Raw genomic sequence first — 20,834 nt, forward strand, 5'->3', positions numbered from 1 at the left:
ACAGACAGACAGACTTGTACATACATACACACTGACATACACAGACCCCTTAAAGGCCCAGCGCAGTCAAATGTGATTTTCCTGTGTTTTATATATATTTTCACACTATGAGGTTGGAATAATACTGTGAAACTGTGAAAAGGATGAAAATAACCTTTTAGTGTAAGAGCTGTTTGAAAAGAGAGCATGAAAGCCTGTTTTGGTGGGATGGAGTTTTGTTAATAGACCAATAAGAGAGAGAGTTCCAAACCTCTCTGCCAATAACAGCTACTTTTCAGAGACTCAATGTGGTGTATGTATACAGTGCTGTCAAACCAAACAAGCCAGGCCTTTTCTACAAGACCCCACCCCCCCCTCTCACCTTTATGATACACACCATATTTCACCTGGAAGAAAACTAGGGTCTCACATCTCATTAGGAGAGGGAGAAGATTAATGATAATTGATGAATGATAATTTAATCATTACGATTACGATTGCTGTCATAAGCATAATGTATTTTGTAATATATTGTAAGGTTTATAGCAACCACATGTCAAGTCATGGGAAATGATGGGCGGCTGTCATGTCTATCATCTCTATTACTGCACTATATGGAATGTAAATAGGCTTAACTAATATAATAAAACATGTATCATAAGACTAGGACATTAATTTCTATGACTGCCGATGTGATATTACAACAGTATACAGTGAGGGAAAAAGGAATTTGATCCCCTGCTGATTTTGTACGTTTGCCCACTGACAAAGAAATGATCAGTCTATAATTTTAATGGTAGGTTTATTTGAACAGTGAGAGACAGAATAACAACAAAGAAATCCAGAAAAACGCATGTTGAAAATGTTATCAATTGATTTGCATTTTAATGAGGGAAATAAGTATTTGACCCCCTCTCAAGAAAGATTTCTGGTTCCCAGGTGTCTTTTATACAGGTAACGAGCTGAAATTAGGAGCACACTCTTAAAGGGAGTGCTCCAAATCTCAGTTTGTTACCTGTATAAAAGACACCTGTCCACAGAAGCAATCAATCAATCAGATTCCAAACTCTCCACCATGGCCAAGACCAAAAAGCTGGCTGGAATGGGCTACAAGACCATCGCCAAGCAGCTTGGTGAGAAGGTGACAACAGTTGGTGCGATTATTCGCAAATGGAAGAAACACAAAAGAGCTGTCAATCTCCCTCGGCCTGGGGCTCCATGCAAGATCTCACCTCGTGGAGTTGCAATGATCATGAGAACGGTGAGGAATCAGCCCAGAACTACACGGGAGGATCTTGTCAATGATCTCAAGGCAGCTGGGACCATAGTCACCAAGAAAACAAATGGTAACACACTATGCCGTGAAGGACTGAAATCCTGCAGCTCCCGCAAGTTCCCCCTGCTCAAGAAAGCACATATACATGCCCGTCTGAAGTTTGCCAATGAACATCTGAATGATTCAGAGGAGAACAGGGTGAAAGTGTTGTGGTCAGATGAGACCAAAATGGAGCTCTTTGGCATCAACTCAACTTGCCGTGTTTGGAGGAGGAGGAATGCTGCCTATGACCCCAAGAACACCATCCCCACCGTCAAACATGGAGGTGGAAACATTATGCTTTGGGGGTGTTTTTCTGCTAAGGGGACAGGACAACTTCACCACATCAAAGGGACGATGGGATGGTGCCATGTACCATCAAATCTTGACAAAATCTTGAGAACTTCCTTCCCTCAGCCAGGGCATTGAAAATGGGTCGTGGATGGATATTCCAGCATGACAATGGTCCTCTGTAGCTCAATTGGTAAAGCACGGCGCTTGTAACACCAAGGTAGTGGGTTCGATCCCCGGGACCACCCATAAACAAAAATGTATGCACGCATGACTGTACGTTGCTTTGGATAAAAGCGTCTGCTAAATGGCATATTATTTTTATATTATTATTATAAAGGAGTGGCTCAAGAAGAAGCACATTAAGGTCCTGGAGTGGCCTAGCCAGTCTCCAGACCTTAATCTCATAGAAAATCTGTGGAGGGAGCTGAAGGTTCGAGTTGCCAAACGTCAGCCTCAAAACCTTAATGACTTGGAGAAGATCTGCAAAGAGGAGTGGGACAAAATCCCTCCTGAGATGTGGGCAAACCTGGTGGCCAACTACAAGAAACGTCTGACCTCTGTGATTGCCAACAAGGGTTTTGCCACCAAGTACTATGTAATGTTTTGCAGAGGGGTCAAATACGTATTTCCCTCATTAAAATGCAAATCAATTTATACCATTTTCGACATGCGTTTTTTTGAATTTTGTTGTTGTTATTCTGTCTCTCACTGTTCAAATAAACCTACCATTAAAATTATAGACTGATCATTTATTTGTCAGTGGGCAAACGTACAAAATCAGCAGGGGATCAAATACTTTTTTTTTGTTAATACATTTGCTAAAATTTCTAAAAACCTGTTTTTGCTATGTCATTTTGGGGTATTGTGTGTAGATTGATGAGAGAAAACAAAAATTGTATCCATTTTAGAATAAGGCTGTAACGTAACAAAATGTGGAAAAGGTCAAGGGGTCTCATTTTTTTCCGAATGCACTGTACAAAAACAGTGACACACAGAGGAAGAGTGAGACACAGAAAAGTCCCTAGTATACACACACTCGCTGGGCTGCGAGGGGAACACACAGTGACTGGTGTGGGTGCCGGCAGTGAGCAGTGTGGTGGGAGCCCAGCCAACATCTGGCTTTGATATCATTTACTAACCGCTTTGTGTGTGATCCCACCAGCACGAGGGAGTCTGGGAGAGAATGTGTGTGTGTGTGTGTGTGTGGGGGGGGGGGTATACTTGAGGTATGTGTTTATATCAGTGTATAGTTACATGCAAATGAGTATTATGTGTATCTTTGTCTATGTGTGTGTGTGCATGACATACCGATATGTGTGGTGTGATTGTGTGATTGTGTGTCCACAGGCACGTGAGTATGAGAGTTAAAGTATGACTATGTATGCTTGCAATTCATTCCCACATATATCAAGGCAACATGAAAGGGAGAGTATGTGAGACATAATAAAAAATACCAATAACCCTCGAAAGTCTCCCGTAGATCGTTGGATCCTGACCACTCTAGGACGACCGTTTCCACAACACAAACACACTAATTTAACGGTTACGGTCCTCTCAACCACAAGCCCTGTTCAATGGTCACCACAGAGGCCGAAGACACAGCAAAGAGCAGAACGGTGGACACCAACACACTATCTCAGAAACGAACATGTTGGAAACACACACACACTCAATAGGCTAGTGGCAAGTCCCCAAAATATTATAGATACCCAAGATATAACAAAGCACAACCATGTTTTTCCAAATCTCTAAGGTCTCCAATATATGAAATAAAAATGGTTAGTAAAAATATTTTACTGCAAACGTGATTTAATTGATAGATATTATGACACACCCCCTTAACTCAAACGATGCAGAATAATGCCTGGCTGGAGGGGGGGGGGGGGGGGGGGTGGGCCACATAAGCTCATGTAACCCAATATTGCAAGCTCTAATATTGCTTAAATGTGGAATACAAGAAGTCAGTTGTCTGCCCTACATACAGAAACAAACAACATTAGGATATCTTGAAGCTTCTTGGAAATATAGACCTGTAAACATACAGATACAATAGGAAGAACTATTACATTTACATTTTGGTCATTTAGCAGACGCTATTATCTAGAGCAGGGGTGTCAAACTCATTTTAGCTCAGGAGCCACATGGAGGAAAATCTATTCCCAAGTGGGCTGGACCGGAAAAATCATGGTATATATAACTTAAAAACAACAACTTCAGATTGTTTTCTTTGTTTTAATACGATCAACATACAACATAAAGCTGGAGCCTGAGGACAGTGTGTCCAAAATAGTACAAGCACAACATCACTATTAATCATAAAACACGTCAAGTTTATTTGAAAATTCTAAAGAAAAAGAACACACAAACACACAATGCCTCAGTGATTAACAGAACTGTTTCACAGATCACAGAACTATATCAGGGTGTCATTTCTCAGGCAGAAATGTAGATAAAAATAATGAAATCCTGTTCCCCAAACAAGTGCAAGAACCACAGAGTCAAGAATAGGTTAAATATACAAATAAAATAAAATCAATTAAAAACAATAGCACATCAACATAAAAACATATAAACATAAATCTGAAAGTGTTGCTCAAACTCCCGTAACACTCCCGTTATTTTATCTTTGAACCGCTTCATGTCTGCCACGTTGGGTCACGCACACATTTTTCAGACAGGGGAAGTGAGCTGCATCACCACCGGCAAGTTGCGTCTCCCACAATGACAGCTTCAACTTGAAAGAACGTATGCTGTCATAATACTGCGTGACAACTTTGTTGCGCCCTTGCAGCTGTTTGTTCAAGTTATTCAGGTGCTCTGTAACATCCACCATAAATGCAAGGTCTGGCATCCATTCTGCGGAATGAAATTCTAACACTGGTTTGCCCTTTTCTTCCATGAACTGTTCAATTTCTTCTCGTAAATCAAAGAAACGCCTCAGCACAGCACCTCGGCTTAACCATCTTACCTCAGTGTGGTATGGCAGGCCATAGATGTGGTCTTTCTCTCTGAGAAGGCTGTCAAACTGACGGTGATTCAGGCTTCTGGATCGGATGAAATTAACAGTTTGGATGACCACCTTCATGACGTTATCCATCTTTAATGACTTGCAACACAAAGCCTCCTGGTGCAAAATACAGTGAAAAGTCAAAAAATCACATCCTCCATTTGCAGATTGCACTTTCTCTCTGAACTTTGTCACAACGCCTGCTTTTTCCCGATCATTGAGGGCACACCATCTGTAGCCAGGCTGACAGCGCGGGACCAGTCCACTCCGACCCTGTCCAGCGCGCCGACGAGTGCGGTAAAAATATCAGCTGCTGTCGTTGTATCTGTCATCGGCACCAACTCCACGAACTCCTCGGTGACGGTCAATGTGTCATCAACTCCACGGATGAAAAAATGGGCAGCTGTGCAACATCTGTAATGTCCGTGCTTTCATCAATTGCAACCGAAAACGCAATAAATGACTTTACTTTTTGCTTCTACTGACTGTCCAAATCCACTGAAAGATCGGAAATCCTGTCTGCAACTGTGTTTCTTGTCAGGCTGATATTTGCAAAAGCCTGCCGCTTTTCAGGGCACACAATCTCCGCTGCCTTCATCATGCATGTTTTTACAAATTCACCCTCACTAAATGGTTTTGAAGCCACTGCGATTTCATTAGCAATGAGGTAGCTAGCTTTCACTGCAGCGTCACTGATGTCTCGGCTGTGAGTAAACACAGACTGCTGTTTCTTCAGACCCGCCAACAGTTCATTCACCTTCTCTCATCTCCACTGTCCTTGAAAGTTGTCATATTTGTCGGCATGAAGACTCACATAGTGGCGACGAAGGTTATATTCTTTCAGCACTGCAACATGCTCTGAACACACCAAACATACAGCTTTCCCATTCAATTCCGTGATTAAATAGGATGACCATTTTTCTTGGAACACTCTGCACTCTGCGTCCACTTTTCTCTTTTTTGACAGAGACATATTGGGGCAATGAGGGTGCCAAAGCACATAATGTTAAAAGTAGAAGCCGTAATAAATATCGCGGGCAAAACAAAGTAGCTCATTGGCTGCACGTGCTTGACCTACTTGCTCTGCCCCGGTATAAACAGTTTGCTTGCTTAACACAATTGCTATTGCGCCATCCAGTGGACGCAATTGGAACAGCAGTTTATTTTATTGAAAAATTGCTGTGCATTTTTATACTTTAAATTTTTATTTTTTATTTTTTTTAAATCATCTCGCGGGCCGGATTAAACCCGTTTGCGGGCCTGATCCGGCCCGCGGGCCGTACGTTTGACACCCCTGATCTAGAGTGACTTACAGTAGCGAGTGCATACATTTTCGTACTTTTTCATACAATATGAACTATGAATATTTATGATGAATGTAAACTTTCCAAGTCAAATTTGCTCTCATTCAGTCAGACATCATTCTGCATTTTTTTTTATTTAGGAGGGGTTTTCCTTAGAGCAGATTACAATAGCCACAACATCAAAAAACGTATTATAGTATTATTATTTTTTTGCCAGGATCATACAGCACTGAATAAGAGCAAATTTGACTTGGAAAGTTATTTATTGAACAGCTACCAAAAGTTAAGTTTATCATAAATATTCATAGTTGATATTTCCGCCTATTGTATCTGTGTGTTTACAGATCTATTTTTCCAAAAAGCTTTAAAGGGGAATTTCACTCTGGCTCTGCCACGGCATATAGTAATTACTATATTAACAACATTATGTTTTTGTCATAAACATCAACATTATCCAAACCACAAGCTAGAACGAGCGCATTTTCATTTCACTGGTAGAATGGGGCGTGCCCACAAACTTGGTTCATGATGTTGTTTACTTCGAGCGACCAACACCCTTTAATCTCAGAATGTCTCTAGCCATTTTTTGTTTTTTTAAAATGTCACTAACATTTGTCATCATGCCCGTGTGGTGTTCTGTCTGGCTGTTCTAATTACAAACAAGATCGAAAATGAGTTATCTTTCACCATTCTACCTACAAGAGATTTACCCAGATGCTGCCAGTGGTTTGCGCCTATCAAGAACGATCCTTGAGGTGACCAAAGATTATCAGAGGGATTTTCAGGCTGAACGGATCGGGAATCCATTTAGACGACAGCTGAGAAGTGATGCGATACCATCGTTTTCTCCCTTCACAACAACACGGAAAATGTGCGATTAGAGGTAATGTAACGTTAGCTAGACTAAGTAAATTAGCTACGTTAGCTAACGTTACAGTCCTGTATTGAACTCTGAAAGCCATCAGCTAAATCATATAGCTAGCTATATTTTGGATACACACTGCCAAACAATTTTGCCTATGCCATGGTAGCCACTGCTAGACTGGTAGCTACCTTCAGCAGAGTAAACATGTTTGTCTGTTAGTTCTATCTTTGATTAACGTTAGCTAACGCAAGCTAGCTAAAGTTAGCAAATAAGAGTAACTCAATCTAGTAGCCATCTATTCACCCTTGTCTAGAAAACACTGTTACTAAAAATAGAATTGACGATATAGTTAACTCACTCTCGGTGTGTTGGTAGGAATGGTGATAGTAAATGTGTATAAATTGTCTATGGTTGGTTAGTTGGTTCTCAGCTGGCTAGCAATATTGCTGCCAATTTAGTGACACTAACTAGCTAACAGTAAGCTGACAATATTGATATGTGCTAAGCTAGCCAGTCTAATAGATATCAATACAATTAGTGGGGTGGTTAAATTGTGTATTGTTGTGTGTTTTGTTGTAGGTGGGACATAATCTGATTCCACCAGCATGTGTTTCCAACCCCAAGCTCTGCACAAGGTGAAGGTAAGTTGGCTAAAATATTTACAAGCTGATGGCTAAGATAGCTCAATTTACAGTAAGCATGTCATAAACATGAATTGGGTAGTGATTGTATGGGTTTGGGATTACAGGTGGTTAGAGGTAGCCTAAGGACCACAGAGTACCTTCAAGACCATGTAATCAATGTGTACCCCTTTTTTCTTTGTAGAACTCAGGTTATCTGAAGACCTTCCAAAGGCCCTACTGAAAAATACCCCAAAGTGGCGGCATTTTGGGTAAACGAGCATGAGCGAGGGGACACACCTTACTTTTATGGAGCACAACAAGATTGTGTGACAAAAACAAGCAAGGCACACTGAAAGGCATAAAATCAAGACTACAGCAGTAATGACACAACCACCTCATTCTTCTCTCTGCAGATTCTCAAAACACAATACAAAGACACGTCTACAAAAATCCCCTGCTATTATTGACAAGAATGATCTGTCAAAGTCAATGGGCTGGGGGAGATTTACAGATAGGTCTTTGAGATGAGGAAGGGGGTTTTGGTTGTGCTTAGAGACAGTAAATGTATTCTTGTGTATGACAAAGATTGAAAGGTGCCATTTCTCCTCAATCTCCCATACAAAACAATGCATGTAAGAACTGCCCTCCTAAGACTTTTCACACCTTCTGCAGCCCCCCAGCACATTCACTTTGTAGTCTGATCTTTCCTCTCAAGAGCAGCTCCCAATGTCCCTCATTGTCCCTAAACAATACACTAGTCTGTCTCTAAACACTTAGGTCCCAATCGGTTGACACCATTACCAACAAAGGCGTGTAAAATGGTAACACAACAACTATGTCTTTCCAGGAGATGTGCAGTACCAGCAAATCTTCTGCAAGAGGTCCAAACAGTTGGTGGTTAAGGTCTACGAGCCCTACACCACTTCCAGCAGTCTTATCCAGCTGGCCGTACACCGCAGGTGGGACAAGACCATTTGCCACAACCACTCTGCTTCCACAGCCCACCATGCCAAATACCATTGCCAGTGTACCGAAGCCGGTCTTTTCGATCAATCCTCAAAATGTGTCTGCCTTTATGGATTCACAGAATATATTTATATAAGCTGTACAGGGCTCTGTAGCATCAAACATATGTTAAATATTCAGATATATCCAAAGAATGTTTATTTGTCAAAATCTAAAATACAGGGGAGTGTACAATATTTAAAGGACTTCTGGTCCCCACAAGGATAGCAAAACCCAAAAAGTATTCACACTTCTTGACTTTTTAGACATTTTGTTGTGTTACGAAGTGTGATTCAAATGGATTTAATTGTCATTTTTGGTCAACGATCTACACAAAATACTCTGTAATGTCAAGGTGGTAGAGAAATTCTTACATTTATTACAAATTAACTATTTAGAACCCCATAGTGGCTGTCAAAAGCCTTTCTTTAAATTAATATAGCGGCCTTGAATGGCCTTGTTTTTCTAACAATAATATATTTGTCAATATCGCAAAATTAACCCGCTAACAACCTGTTGTCGTATTCATGTGGCTGTTATCATCAACCAACCAGAAACCGGAAACAGGGTATGCTGTCATTTGATTTAAAGTTTTTTCCACCTCATTACTGAGAATGACAGCGCCGAAGCGGACAAGACTTTTCACTGTGAAAGAGGCTGTATTTATTTTGGTTGGGTATACGGATTTGGACACGTCCTTGCACTTTGAAAATCAATGATGTCGAGGTGAGTGGAAAAGTAAACAGCAGATATATACAGCGCATTCGGAATGTATTCAGACCCCTTGACTTTTTCCACAGTTTGTTAGGTTACGGCCGTATTCTAAAATTGATTAAATCGTTTTTTTCTTCATCAATCTACACACAATACGCCATAATGCCAAAGTAAAAACGGTTTATTTTTTATTTTTGCAAATTTATAAAAAATAAACAACGGAAATATCACACTTATATAAGTATTCAGACCCTTTACTCAGCACTTTGTTGAAGCACCTTTGGCAGCGATTACAGCCTCGAGTCTTCTTGTGTATGACACTACAAGCTTGGCACACCTGTATTTGGGGAGTTTCTCCCATTCATCTCTGCAAATCCTGTCAAGCTCTGTCAGGCTGGATGGGGAGCGTCGCTGCAAAGCTATTTTCAGGTCTCTCCAGAGATTAAAGATCGGGTTCAAGTCCGGGCTCTGACTGGGCCACTCAAGGACTTTCAAAGACTTATCCCAAAGCCACTCCTGCGTTGTCTTGGCTGTGTGCTTAGGGTCATTGTCCTGTTGGAAGGTGAACCTTCGCCCCAGTCTGAGGTCTTGAGCACTCTGGAGCAGGTTTTCATCAAGGATCTCTCTGTACTTTGCTCCGTTCATCTTTCCCTCGATCCTGACTAGTTTCCCAGTCCCTCTCGCTGAAAAACATCCCCACAGCATGATGCTGCCACCACCATGCTTCACGGTAGAGATAGTGCCAGGTTTCCTCTGGACATGACGCTTGGCATTCAGGCCAAAGAGTTCAATCTTAGTTTCATCAGACCAGAGAATCTTGTTTCTCACGGTCTGAGAGTCCTTTAGGTGCCTTTTGGCATACTCCAAGCGGGCTGTCATGTGCTTTTTACTGAGGAGTGGCTTCCGTCTGGCCACTACCTTAAAGACCTGATTGGTGGAGTGCTGCAGAGATGGTTGTCCTTCTTGAAGGTTCTCCCATCTCCACAGAATGACCATCGGGTTCTTGGTCACCTCCCTGACCAAGGCTCTTCTCCCCCGATTGCTCAGGTTGGCTGGGCGGCCAGCTCTAGGAAGAGACTTGGTTGTTCCTAACTTTTTCCATTTAAGAATGATGGACGCCACTGTGTTCTTGGGCACCTTCAATGCTGCAGAAATGTTTTGTTAACCTTCCTCAGATCTGTGCCTCGAAACAATCCTGTCTTGGAGCTCCACAGACAATTCCTTCGACCTTATGGCTTGGTTTTTGCTATGACATGCACTGTCAACTGTGGGACCTTATATAGACAGGTGTGTGCATGTCCAAATCATGTCCAATCAATTGAATTTACCACAGGTGGACTCCAATCAAGTTTTAGAAACATCTCAAGGATGATCAATGGAAACAGGATGCACCTGAGCTCAATATCGAGTCTCATAGCAAACGGTCTGAATACTTATGTAAATAAGATATTTCTGTTATTTATTTTTTATAAATTTGTAAGATTTTCTAAAAACCTGTTTTCACTTCGTCATTATTGGGTATTGTGTGTAGATTGATGAGGAAAAATACGTATTTAATCCATTTTAGAATAAGACTGTAACGTAACAAAATGTGGAAAAAGTCAAGGGGTCTGAAACATTTCCGAATGCACTGTATGTTCGGTGTTGTCGATGTTTGATGCTGTGAAACATGTCTTGGGGAATAGCTCTCAGATTACCAAATCTTGTCATGATAGCTTGTTGGTACAGGCCAGCACATCAGCGGTGGCGCTCGAATGATAGCGCTCTGTCTCATGGAAATACTTGTAGTGTATGGTCAGCTAACTAGCTGGTTGTTTTGTCTTGTTTCTACCGATGTAATTTATATGGAAACGGCCAAAGCTGATTGCTATAGCTAGCTAGCTAGTTAGTCTGTCAGGCAAGAAAAGTTGTGTGTAGTGGTGAATTTGGCCTGCGCTCACAAAGCATCAAACTCAGCTGTCACTAGCTAGCCATACAGACAACCAGCTAACTAGCCACCGAAATGAAGGCTAAAGTAATTTGTGTTTATCTATTGGGCTTAGGTTATGGTTTGTCATGTTTGCTAGGTGGAGATATTCATAGGGAATACATTGCCTCGTTTCCCTGTTATTTGACAGCATAGCTGTCGTGTTAGGGTAGATGCCCATGCAATGGAGCTCATTTGATGAGTTGGATATTTGTTTACATAGCCAGCTAACAAGTTGCTTGTTTTGTTCAGTTTCTACAAATAGAATTCATTTGGAAACTGTCCCAGCTTCGTAACTAATCAGCTATCATTGGCGAAGGGAGTGCTCCTAATCTCAGCTTGTTACCTGTATAAAAGACACCTGTCCACAGAAGTAATCAATCAATCAGATTCCAAACTCTCCACCATGGCCAAGACCAAAGAGCTCTCCAAGGATGTCAAGGACAAGATTGTAGACCTACACAAGGCTGGAATGGGCTACAAGACCATCACCAAGCAGCTTGGTGAGAAGGTGACAACAGTTGGTGCGATTATTCGCACATGGAAAAAACACAAAATAACTGTCAATCTCCCTCGGCCTGGGGCTCCATGCAAGATCTCACCTCGTGGAGTTGCAATGATCATGAGAATGGTGAGGAATCAGCCCAGAACTACACGGGAGGATCTTGTCAATGATCTCAAGGCAGCTGGGACCATAGTCACCAAGAAAACAATTGGTAACACACTACGCCGTGAAGGACTGAAATCCTGCAGCGCCCGCAAGTTCCCCGTGCTCAAGAAAGCACATATACAGGGCCGTCTGAAGTTTGCCAATGAACATCTGAATGATTCAGAGGAGAACTGGGTGAAAGTGTTGTGGTCAGATGAGACCAAAATCGAGCTCTTAGGCATCAACTTAACTCGCCGTGTTTGGAGGAGGAGGAATGCTGCCTATGACCCCAAGAAAACCATCAAACATGGAGGTGGAAACATTATGCTTTGGGGGTGTTTTTCTGCTAAGGGGACAGGACAACTTCACCGCATCAAAGGGACGATGGACGGGGCCATGTACCGTCAAATCTTGGGTGAGAACCTCCTTCCCTCAGCCAGGGCATTGAAAATGGGTCGTGGATGGGTATTCCAGCATGACAATGACCCAAAACACACGGTCAAGGCAACAAAGGAGTGGCTCAAGAAGAAGCACATTAAGGTCCTGGAGTGGCCTAGCCAGTCTCCAGACCTTAATCTCATAGAAAATCTGTGGAGGGAGCTGAAGGTTCGAGTTGCCAAACGTCAGCCTCGAAACCTTAATGACTTGGAGAAGATCTGCAAAGAGGAGTGGGGACAAAATCCCTCCTGAGATGTGTGCAAACCTGGTGGCCAACTACAAGAAACGTCTGACCTCTGTGATTGCCAACAAGGGTTTTGCCACCAAGTACTAAGTCATGTTTTGCAGAGGGGTCAAATACTTATTTCCCTCATTAAAATGCAAATCAATTTATAATATTTTTGACATGCGTTTTTCTGGATTTTGTTGTTGTTATTCTGTCTCTCACTGTTCAAATAAACCTACCATTAAAATGATAGACTGATCATGTCTTTGTCATTGGGCAAACGTACAAAATCAGCAGGGGATCAAATACATTTTTCCCTCACTGTACATACATATATATCCTTTAAAAAATATATATTTCCCTTTATTACTTTCCAACCCCTCCCCTAATTGGAGTAAACTAGTGAACAACAACGCTTAGGCCTCTACTTCCAGCTTATACATACTATATACATGTTATGGACACAGTCAATTTTACAATAATTCTATTTTGTTTGTTTTTACTCCTGAACTTCCTCTACCCTCAACCTCCCTGATCATTTTCATGATGTCCATCCGGTTTGCTTCTATATGCCATATCTTTCTAACTGTGCTCTTTCACAAAAGCTCTCAACCTATAACCTATATACTTATTATGGACACAGTATGCTTTACATTAGTTATCTTGTTGTTATTAGTTGTTGTTAGCTGTTATTAGTCCCATCCTTCAGCTCCATTCAACACCTTCCATCTATCTCTTAATATCATCCATATTGGATTTCTATTTGCCATATATCTTTCAACTGTACTGTGATGTTTCACAAAAGTGATGAACCCTTCTATTTTCATTGTTTCTACAGATTGTAAATAGAAAATAAACATTTTCGCTAAAAGTATTATTATAGTATTGATTGATTGACTAAGACTTTTCAGATCACCCAGTAGTGCTATCTGCAGGGTTAGCTCCAGGTAAATATTGCAATCCTTCAGCCATTCCTGGACCTGTGACCAAAAACAAGTTACAAATGGACAGTACCAAAACAAATGATCTAATGATTCTGTCTCTTCGCAGCAAAATCTGCAGAACTGGGAAGATTATATCCCCCATATAAATAACATTCTATTGGTAGCAAGAATTTTGTATAATAATTGAATGTTTTGAATCCGGCGTCGTTTTGCGTATCAGTTCATAAACACTATGCCATGGAATCGGTACGTCAAAAATCTCTTCCCAACTATTTCGCAATCTATATGGGACGGCTGGCAATCCTTTGGTCATTAAATGTGTTGATAATCCTTTCTACCGCAGCTTTTTAAAAATATATAACATTAGTCATAGAGAACTAGAAATGTTTTGCTACTTTTCTCATTGATGCCCTGAATTTAGCAGGCGCTATTGACAGATCAGTTGGAAAAAGTTCTGATGTGCTACTTTCTTTACACGCCATGGTCATTGTGAACCGGAGTGACTTGACACAATGCTGGCCAAACAAGATGTAGCTACAAACAAAACGGAGTTTAATGGTTCCAGCCTGCCATGAAGCGTTCAGTCTAGCTTAATTTTCAGATATAATACGTTTGCAATTTTGTCAGGAAGTCGTTTTTATTGCAAGTTAATGCTTACTGTTAGCTAGCTAGCGAACATAGCTTGCTGGCTCGCTAGCTAACGTTACATGTATGATCTGTGTAGTAATATTATTAGAATCAGAAACCATTTGCATTGCTAGTTATAGCCTAATGTTAGCTAGCTAGCTAACATTGAACCTAGTTGGTTAGCTTTAGCTACCTGCGGATTCATACTACAGCTATGACAATCAGTTTGTATTGGTGGTAGTAGTATGAGTTGGGATTATGACGGTTCAATGTTTAACTAGCTATGTCTAAACAAAAGACTCCACTTCGCCAGATGATTACATGACCCATCAAGTTGGCCAGGTGTGTCTGGGGGTGATTATAAGTGTGTCTGGGTAAGCGTCATCTAATAATTATAAAATATATTTATCTGGACAATTTCTGTTTTTGATATTGCTACTACGCAAATATGCAAGTAACCATTTCACTGTACCATTTACACTTTCTTTATCCTATGCATGTGACAAATAAACTTAGATTTTACTTGATATAGTGTTTACCAGAGATGGTAATGTGAAGAACAACATGACCTGCACCAAAGTCAGTTTAGGATATAGGCCAAGGACTAGATAGAGTATTTTTACCTGGAGTTTTTCCTTATTTTAGGCTACTACTTTTACCATTTTCAGTCTTGAAATCTTTGGTTGTTTACTACACTACTCACGCTGTTTAGCACATGGCCTCACCCTGCTCCTCGGCCATAGCGTCCAGTGTGCGCTCTGAACGCTCCTTTAAGAGATGGGTGGGGCTAAGGCTTAAGAGGGTGTGAACAATGCTGAATGGGTGTAGACAAAGAAGAGCTCTCCAGTAGGTGTACCAAAACATTGAGAAAGTAATTCTGCCTGGAAAGTTGATAAACTTGTAACCTCACTTCTGAGAAAATGGCCCTTGAATGTTTTGGTACACCTACTGGAGAGCTCTTCTTTGTCTACACCCATTCAGCATCGTTCTCACCCTCTTAAGCTTTAGCCCCACCCATCTCTTTAAGGAGCGTTCAGAGCGCACACTGGACGCTATGGCCGAGGAGCAGGGTTGATCCGAGCGTTCTGTCCTAACAACAGCAGTCAAGCACCCAAGCTAACTGGCTAAGGTTGCCTAGCTTGCTAGCTACTTCCAGACACAAATGAGAGAACAGCTCACTCTGACCATTTCACTCACCCTAGCAGAGCTGGTTAGGCTTTTTTTATGTTATCCAGAGTGTTGGTGACTGCAACTATGCTGCTGGCAACAATTTAATTATGCTTTTTTGCCAACGTTTACTGACACAGGCCATATTCAATGAGTGTTGAGCGTTCGTAAATTTGTCATTTATTCTGCACTCTGGCACACTCAGACGAGAGTGCTCTGAAATCGGAGTAGATAGCCAGAGCGAATCTGCATGTAGCTAACCAACCAGGTTCAATGTTAGCTAACTAACATTAGGCTATAACTAGCAAAGCAAATGGCTCTGAGATACGAATAATATTAATACACAGATCATACATGTAACGTTATCTAGCAAGCCAGACAGCTAACGTTAACTAGCTAGCTAACAGTACACTTTAACTTGAAATGAAAACAACTTTCTGACAAAATTAGAAATGTGTCATATCTGAAAATGTAGCTAGCTAGACTATCTTACCCGTATACATGGATGGACGCTTCTCCCTCTCTGTCACGGATGCCATGGTTGCCCTTAGTTTGAAGATGTAATCCGGAGACATGTGTTTTCTCCATCTCCTTAGCTATCATACTCTAATTCCACTGATTTCAAAACTCGGTCCTCCAGAAAGTGGAGACCAACACTTATGCAGTTTTACTACGTGATACCTTTCCAAAAAAAGACGTGTTAGAAAGGATTACCATACTGAGCAGCTCAAATAGACCGAAGCGTGCTACATGGCAGACCAATCCGAACTCATCTCTCGGCATGTCTAGCCCACTCATTATCTCAGCCAATCATGGCTAGTGGGAAGGTTGCTCTCTTTTTCTGTGGCTAAATCAACTATGCTTGTAATTTAACAATTGTATTCGTATTTACAGATGGCATACAAGTTTGTTATTAAGGCACATGAAAGTTCACATGTGCCAGAAGGCATTTCTGCCAAAAAACACATTTTGATTAAAATAAAAAAAAGTTTACGTTCAAATGGCTCTCCTGTGAAGTAGTGACGCGTGACATATGCCTAGTTTCACCCACAATGCCCCATAATGACAAAGTGAAAACGTGTTTTTAGACATTTTTGCAAATTTATTGAAAATGAAATACAGAAATATCTAATTTATATAAGTATTCAAATCCGAGTAAATACTTTGTAGACGCACCTTTGGCAGCGAATACAGCTTTGAGTCATCTTGGGTATGTCTGTATCAGCTTTGCACATGTGGATTTGGGGATTTTCTAAAGCTGTTAGATGGGGAGCGGCGGTGAACAGCAATCTTCAAGTCTTTCCACAGATTTTCTATGGGATTCAAGTCTGGGCTTTGGCTGGACTTTCACATTCTTGTTCTGAAGCCATTCCAGCGTTGCTTTGGCTGTATGCTTGGGGTCATTGTCCAGTTGTAACGTAAATCTTTGCCCCAGTCTAAGGTCGTTTGCACTCTGAAGCAGTTTCTCATCAAGGATTTGCCTGTATTTGGCTCCATTCATTGTTCCCTCTATCCTTATCAGTCTCCCAGTCCCTGCCACTGAAAAGCATCCCCAAAGCATGATGCTGCCACCACCATGCTTCAAGCTAGGAATGGTGTTAGACGGTGATGAGCTGTGCCTTGTTTTCTCCAGACATAGCGCTTTGCATTCAGGCCAAAGAGTTATATTTTTGTCTCATCAGACCACAGAATCCTTTGCCTTATGCTCTCATAATCTGTCACATGCCTTTTTGCAAACTCCATCCTGGTCATGTGCCTTTTTCTCAGGAGTGGCTTCTGTCTGGCCACTCTCCCATAAAGCCCAGATTGGTGAAATGCTGTAGAGACTGTAGTCCTTCTGACAGGTTCTACCATCTCAGCCATGGAAGTATGTAGTGAAGTCAAAGGGGTTATAGTGTTCTTGGTCACCTCCCTGACCAAGGTCCTTCTTGCCCGGTTGCTTAGTTTGGTCGGACGGCCAGCTCTAGGCAGAATCTGGGTAGTTACATATTGTTTACATTTCCCAATAATGGAGACCACTGTGCTGTTGGAAATGTTCAACACTCCAGAAATTGTTTCATACCCTTCCCCAGATATATACTACAAAAGTTCAAAAGTTTGGGGTCACTTAGAAATGTCCTTGTTTTCGAAAGAAAAGCACATTTTTTGTCCATTAAAATAACATCAAATTGATCAGAAATACAGTGTAGACATTGTTAATGTTGTAAATGGCTATCGTAGCTGGAAACAGCTGATTGTTTTATGGAATATCTACATAGGCGTACAGAGGCCCATTGTCAGCAACCATCAGTCCTGTGTTCCAATGGCACGTTGTGTTTGCTAATCCAAGTTTATCATTTTAAAAGGCTAATTGATCAATAGAAAACCCTTTTGCAATTATGTTAGCACAGCTGAAAACTGTTGTGCTGTTTGAAAAAGCAATACACCTGGCCTTCTTGAACAGCGCAAACTGGCTCTAACCAGAATAGAAAGAGGAGTGGGAGGCCCCGGTGCACAACTGAGCAAGAGGAAGTGTCTAGAGAAACGGATGCCTCACAGGTCCTCAACTGGCAGCTTCATTAAATAGTACCCGCAAAACACCAGTCTCAACGTCAACAGTGAAGAGGTGACTCCGGGATGCTGACCTTCTAGGCAGAGTTGCAAAGAAAAAGCCATATCTCAGACTGGCCAATAAAAAGAAAAGATGAAGATGGGCAAAAGAACACAGACACTGGACAGAGGAAGATTGGAAAAAAGTGTTATGGACAGACAAATCAAAATTTGAGGAGTTCGGATCACAAAAAATAACATTTGTGAGACGCAGACCAAATGAAAAGATGCTGGAGGAGTGCTTGATGCCATCTGTCAAGCATGGTGGAGGCAATGTGATGTTCTGGGGGTGCTTTGGTGGTGGTAAAGTGGGAGATTTGTACAGGATAAAAGGGATCTTGAAGAAGGAAGTCTATCACTCCATTTTGCAACGCCATGCCATACCCTGTGGACAGCGCTTGATTGGAGCCAATTTCCTCCTACAACAGGATAATGACCCAAAGCACAGCTCCAAACTATGCAGAACTATTTAGGGAAGAAGCAGTCAGCTGGTATTCTGTCTATAGTGGAGTGGCAAGCACAGTCACCGGATCTCAACCCTATTGAGCTGTTGTGTGAGCAGCTTCACCGTATGATACGTAAGAAGTGCCCATCAAGCCAATCCAACTTGTGGGAGGTGCTTCAGGAAGCATGGGGTGAAATCTCTTCGGATTACCTCAACAAATTGACAACTAGAATGCCAAAGGTCTGCAGGGCTGTAATTTCTGCAATTATTATTTCAATTAAAAATCATTATTTCTAACCTTGTCAATGACTACATTTCCTATTCATTTTGACATATTTCCTATTCAAACTTATTTCATGTATGTTTTCATAGAAAACAAGGACATTTCTAAGTGACCCCAAACTTTTGAACGGTAGTGTATGTCTCATCACAATTCTATATTGGAGATCTACGGACAGATCTACGGACAGTTCCTTGGACTTAATGGTATACCTTATATAGACAGGTGTGTTTCTTTCTAAATCATGTCCAAACAATTGAATTGGCCACAGGTGGACTCCAATCAAGATTTAGTGACATCTATAGGATGATCAAAGGAAATTAGATGCACCTGAGCTCAATTTGGAGTGCCATAGCAAAGGGGTGTGAATATGTATATTAGATATGTCTGTATTCCATTTTCAATTAATTTGCAAACATTTCTAAAAACATGTTTTAACTTTGTCATTATGGTATATTGTGTGTAGATGGGTGAGAACGCCCCCCAATTTAATCCATTTTGAATTCAGGTTGTAACACAACAAACTGTGGAATAAGTCAAGGGATATGAATACTTTCTGAAGACACTGCATACACACACATACAGTATTAAGCTACATACACATTCACTCAAACACCCACTCTTTCACACACACACCCTAACACACACACACAGATGCTGAATTCACATGGTCCAAGAGCTGAGGTTAGCTGAGGGTGAGTGAAGGGCATAACCAGTGTTATTCCTGCAGTGGATGCACATCAATTTCGAGGAAATTGCATCTAATTATTGGAAAGTGTTACCGGAATTAAGGGGGACGTTTTTAACCTCCGCCGCACCAATAAACAGCCCACCCGCTCCCCCATTAAAGGCAGTGTCGAGAGAGAGAGAGAGAGAGAGAGAGAGAGAGAGAGAGAGAGAGAGAGAGAGAGAGAGAGATTCTATCCCACAAAGGGATGCTTTCTCCAGCCTCTCGCCTCTCACTTTCTCCAGCCAGTCCTGGCCCACTCAGAGTCAGAGAGGGAACTGAAATTGATCTATATAATAACCACTACTGTAGGGGAGGAATAAGAGGGGAGGAAAGGGGGAGGTGAAGGAGAGGTTGTTGTGAAGGGTGGAGCCGGGCAGAGTTGGGGTGCTTAAGGGGTTGGGGGAGGGAATCAGCAGTGTTGGTTTTGTACCGCGTTACCTAAAAAACATGGTGGGAACTTATCCAAATAAACACAGTGTGTGTGGAGAGAAAGATAAAGAAAAGGAGAAAGGGAGATAGTGAGAGAGAGAGCGAGAGGAATGGCAAGAATGGCGTTGGAATGTATAGCGGCCGTTTTACGGGCTACTGACCAATTCTGCTATTTTTGTGAGGTTTTTTGGCGCTGATCTTAACTTTATTTGTGCATAATGTTAAGCCACTGTTTCCTATGACTGAAACGAGCTTCTGGACATCAGAACAGCAATCACTAACCTCGATTTAGATTAAGATTTCTACATCAATGAGTCATTGGCACAGGACATACTGCTCACCCCCTAACAGGCCCTTACCCTGACACAAGAGACAGTGATATAGAGGCCGAATGAACCCTGATGAAACTACAGCAGCGAGTAAATAAACTGCCTCTACCCTCTGTTCTATAGGCAAATGTACAATCACTGGAGAATAAACTGGATGAGACTATCCTATCAACGGGACCTGAAGAACTGTAATATCCTACGTTTCTCGGAAACTTGGCTGAAAAAGGACATGGATAATATTCTAGCTGGTTTTTCTATTCAACAGCAGGACAGAATGGCAGTGTCGGGTAAGCTCAAGCGGGGTGGTGTGTGTCTCTTTGTTAAGAAAACAACTGGTGCAGAATCTCTAATATTAAGGAAGTCTCGAGGTTCTGCTCGCCTGAGTTAGAATACCTCATGATAAGCTGTAGACCATACTATTTACCGAGAGAGATTTCATCTATATTTTTCGTAGATGTTTATTTACATTGACATTTTAGTCATTTACCACCACAAACCGACGCTGGTACTAAGACCGCACTCAACGATCTGTATAGGGCCATAAGCAAACAACATCCAGAGGTGGTGCTCCTAGTGGCTGGTGATTTTAATGCAGGAAAACTGAAATACGTTTTACTTCATTTCTACCAGCATGTAATCTGTGCAACTAGATACGATAAAACTCTAGAACACCTTTACTCCACACACAGAATACGCATACAAAGCTCTCCCTCGCCCTCCACTTGGAAATCTGACCGTAACTCCATCCTCCTGATTTATTTTTGTTGGTATTTTACCCCTTTTATCTCCCCAATTTCGTGGTATCCAATTGGTATTTACAGTCTTGTCCCATCGCTGCAACTCCCGTACGGACACGGGAGAGGCGAAGGTTGAGAGTCGTGTGTCCTCCGAAACACAACCCAGCCGAGC

The sequence above is a fragment of the Coregonus lavaretus genome (genome assembly GCF_964263955.1).
Source record: "Coregonus lavaretus genome assembly, chromosome: 25".
NCBI lineage: Eukaryota > Metazoa > Chordata > Actinopteri > Salmoniformes > Salmonidae > Coregonus > Coregonus lavaretus.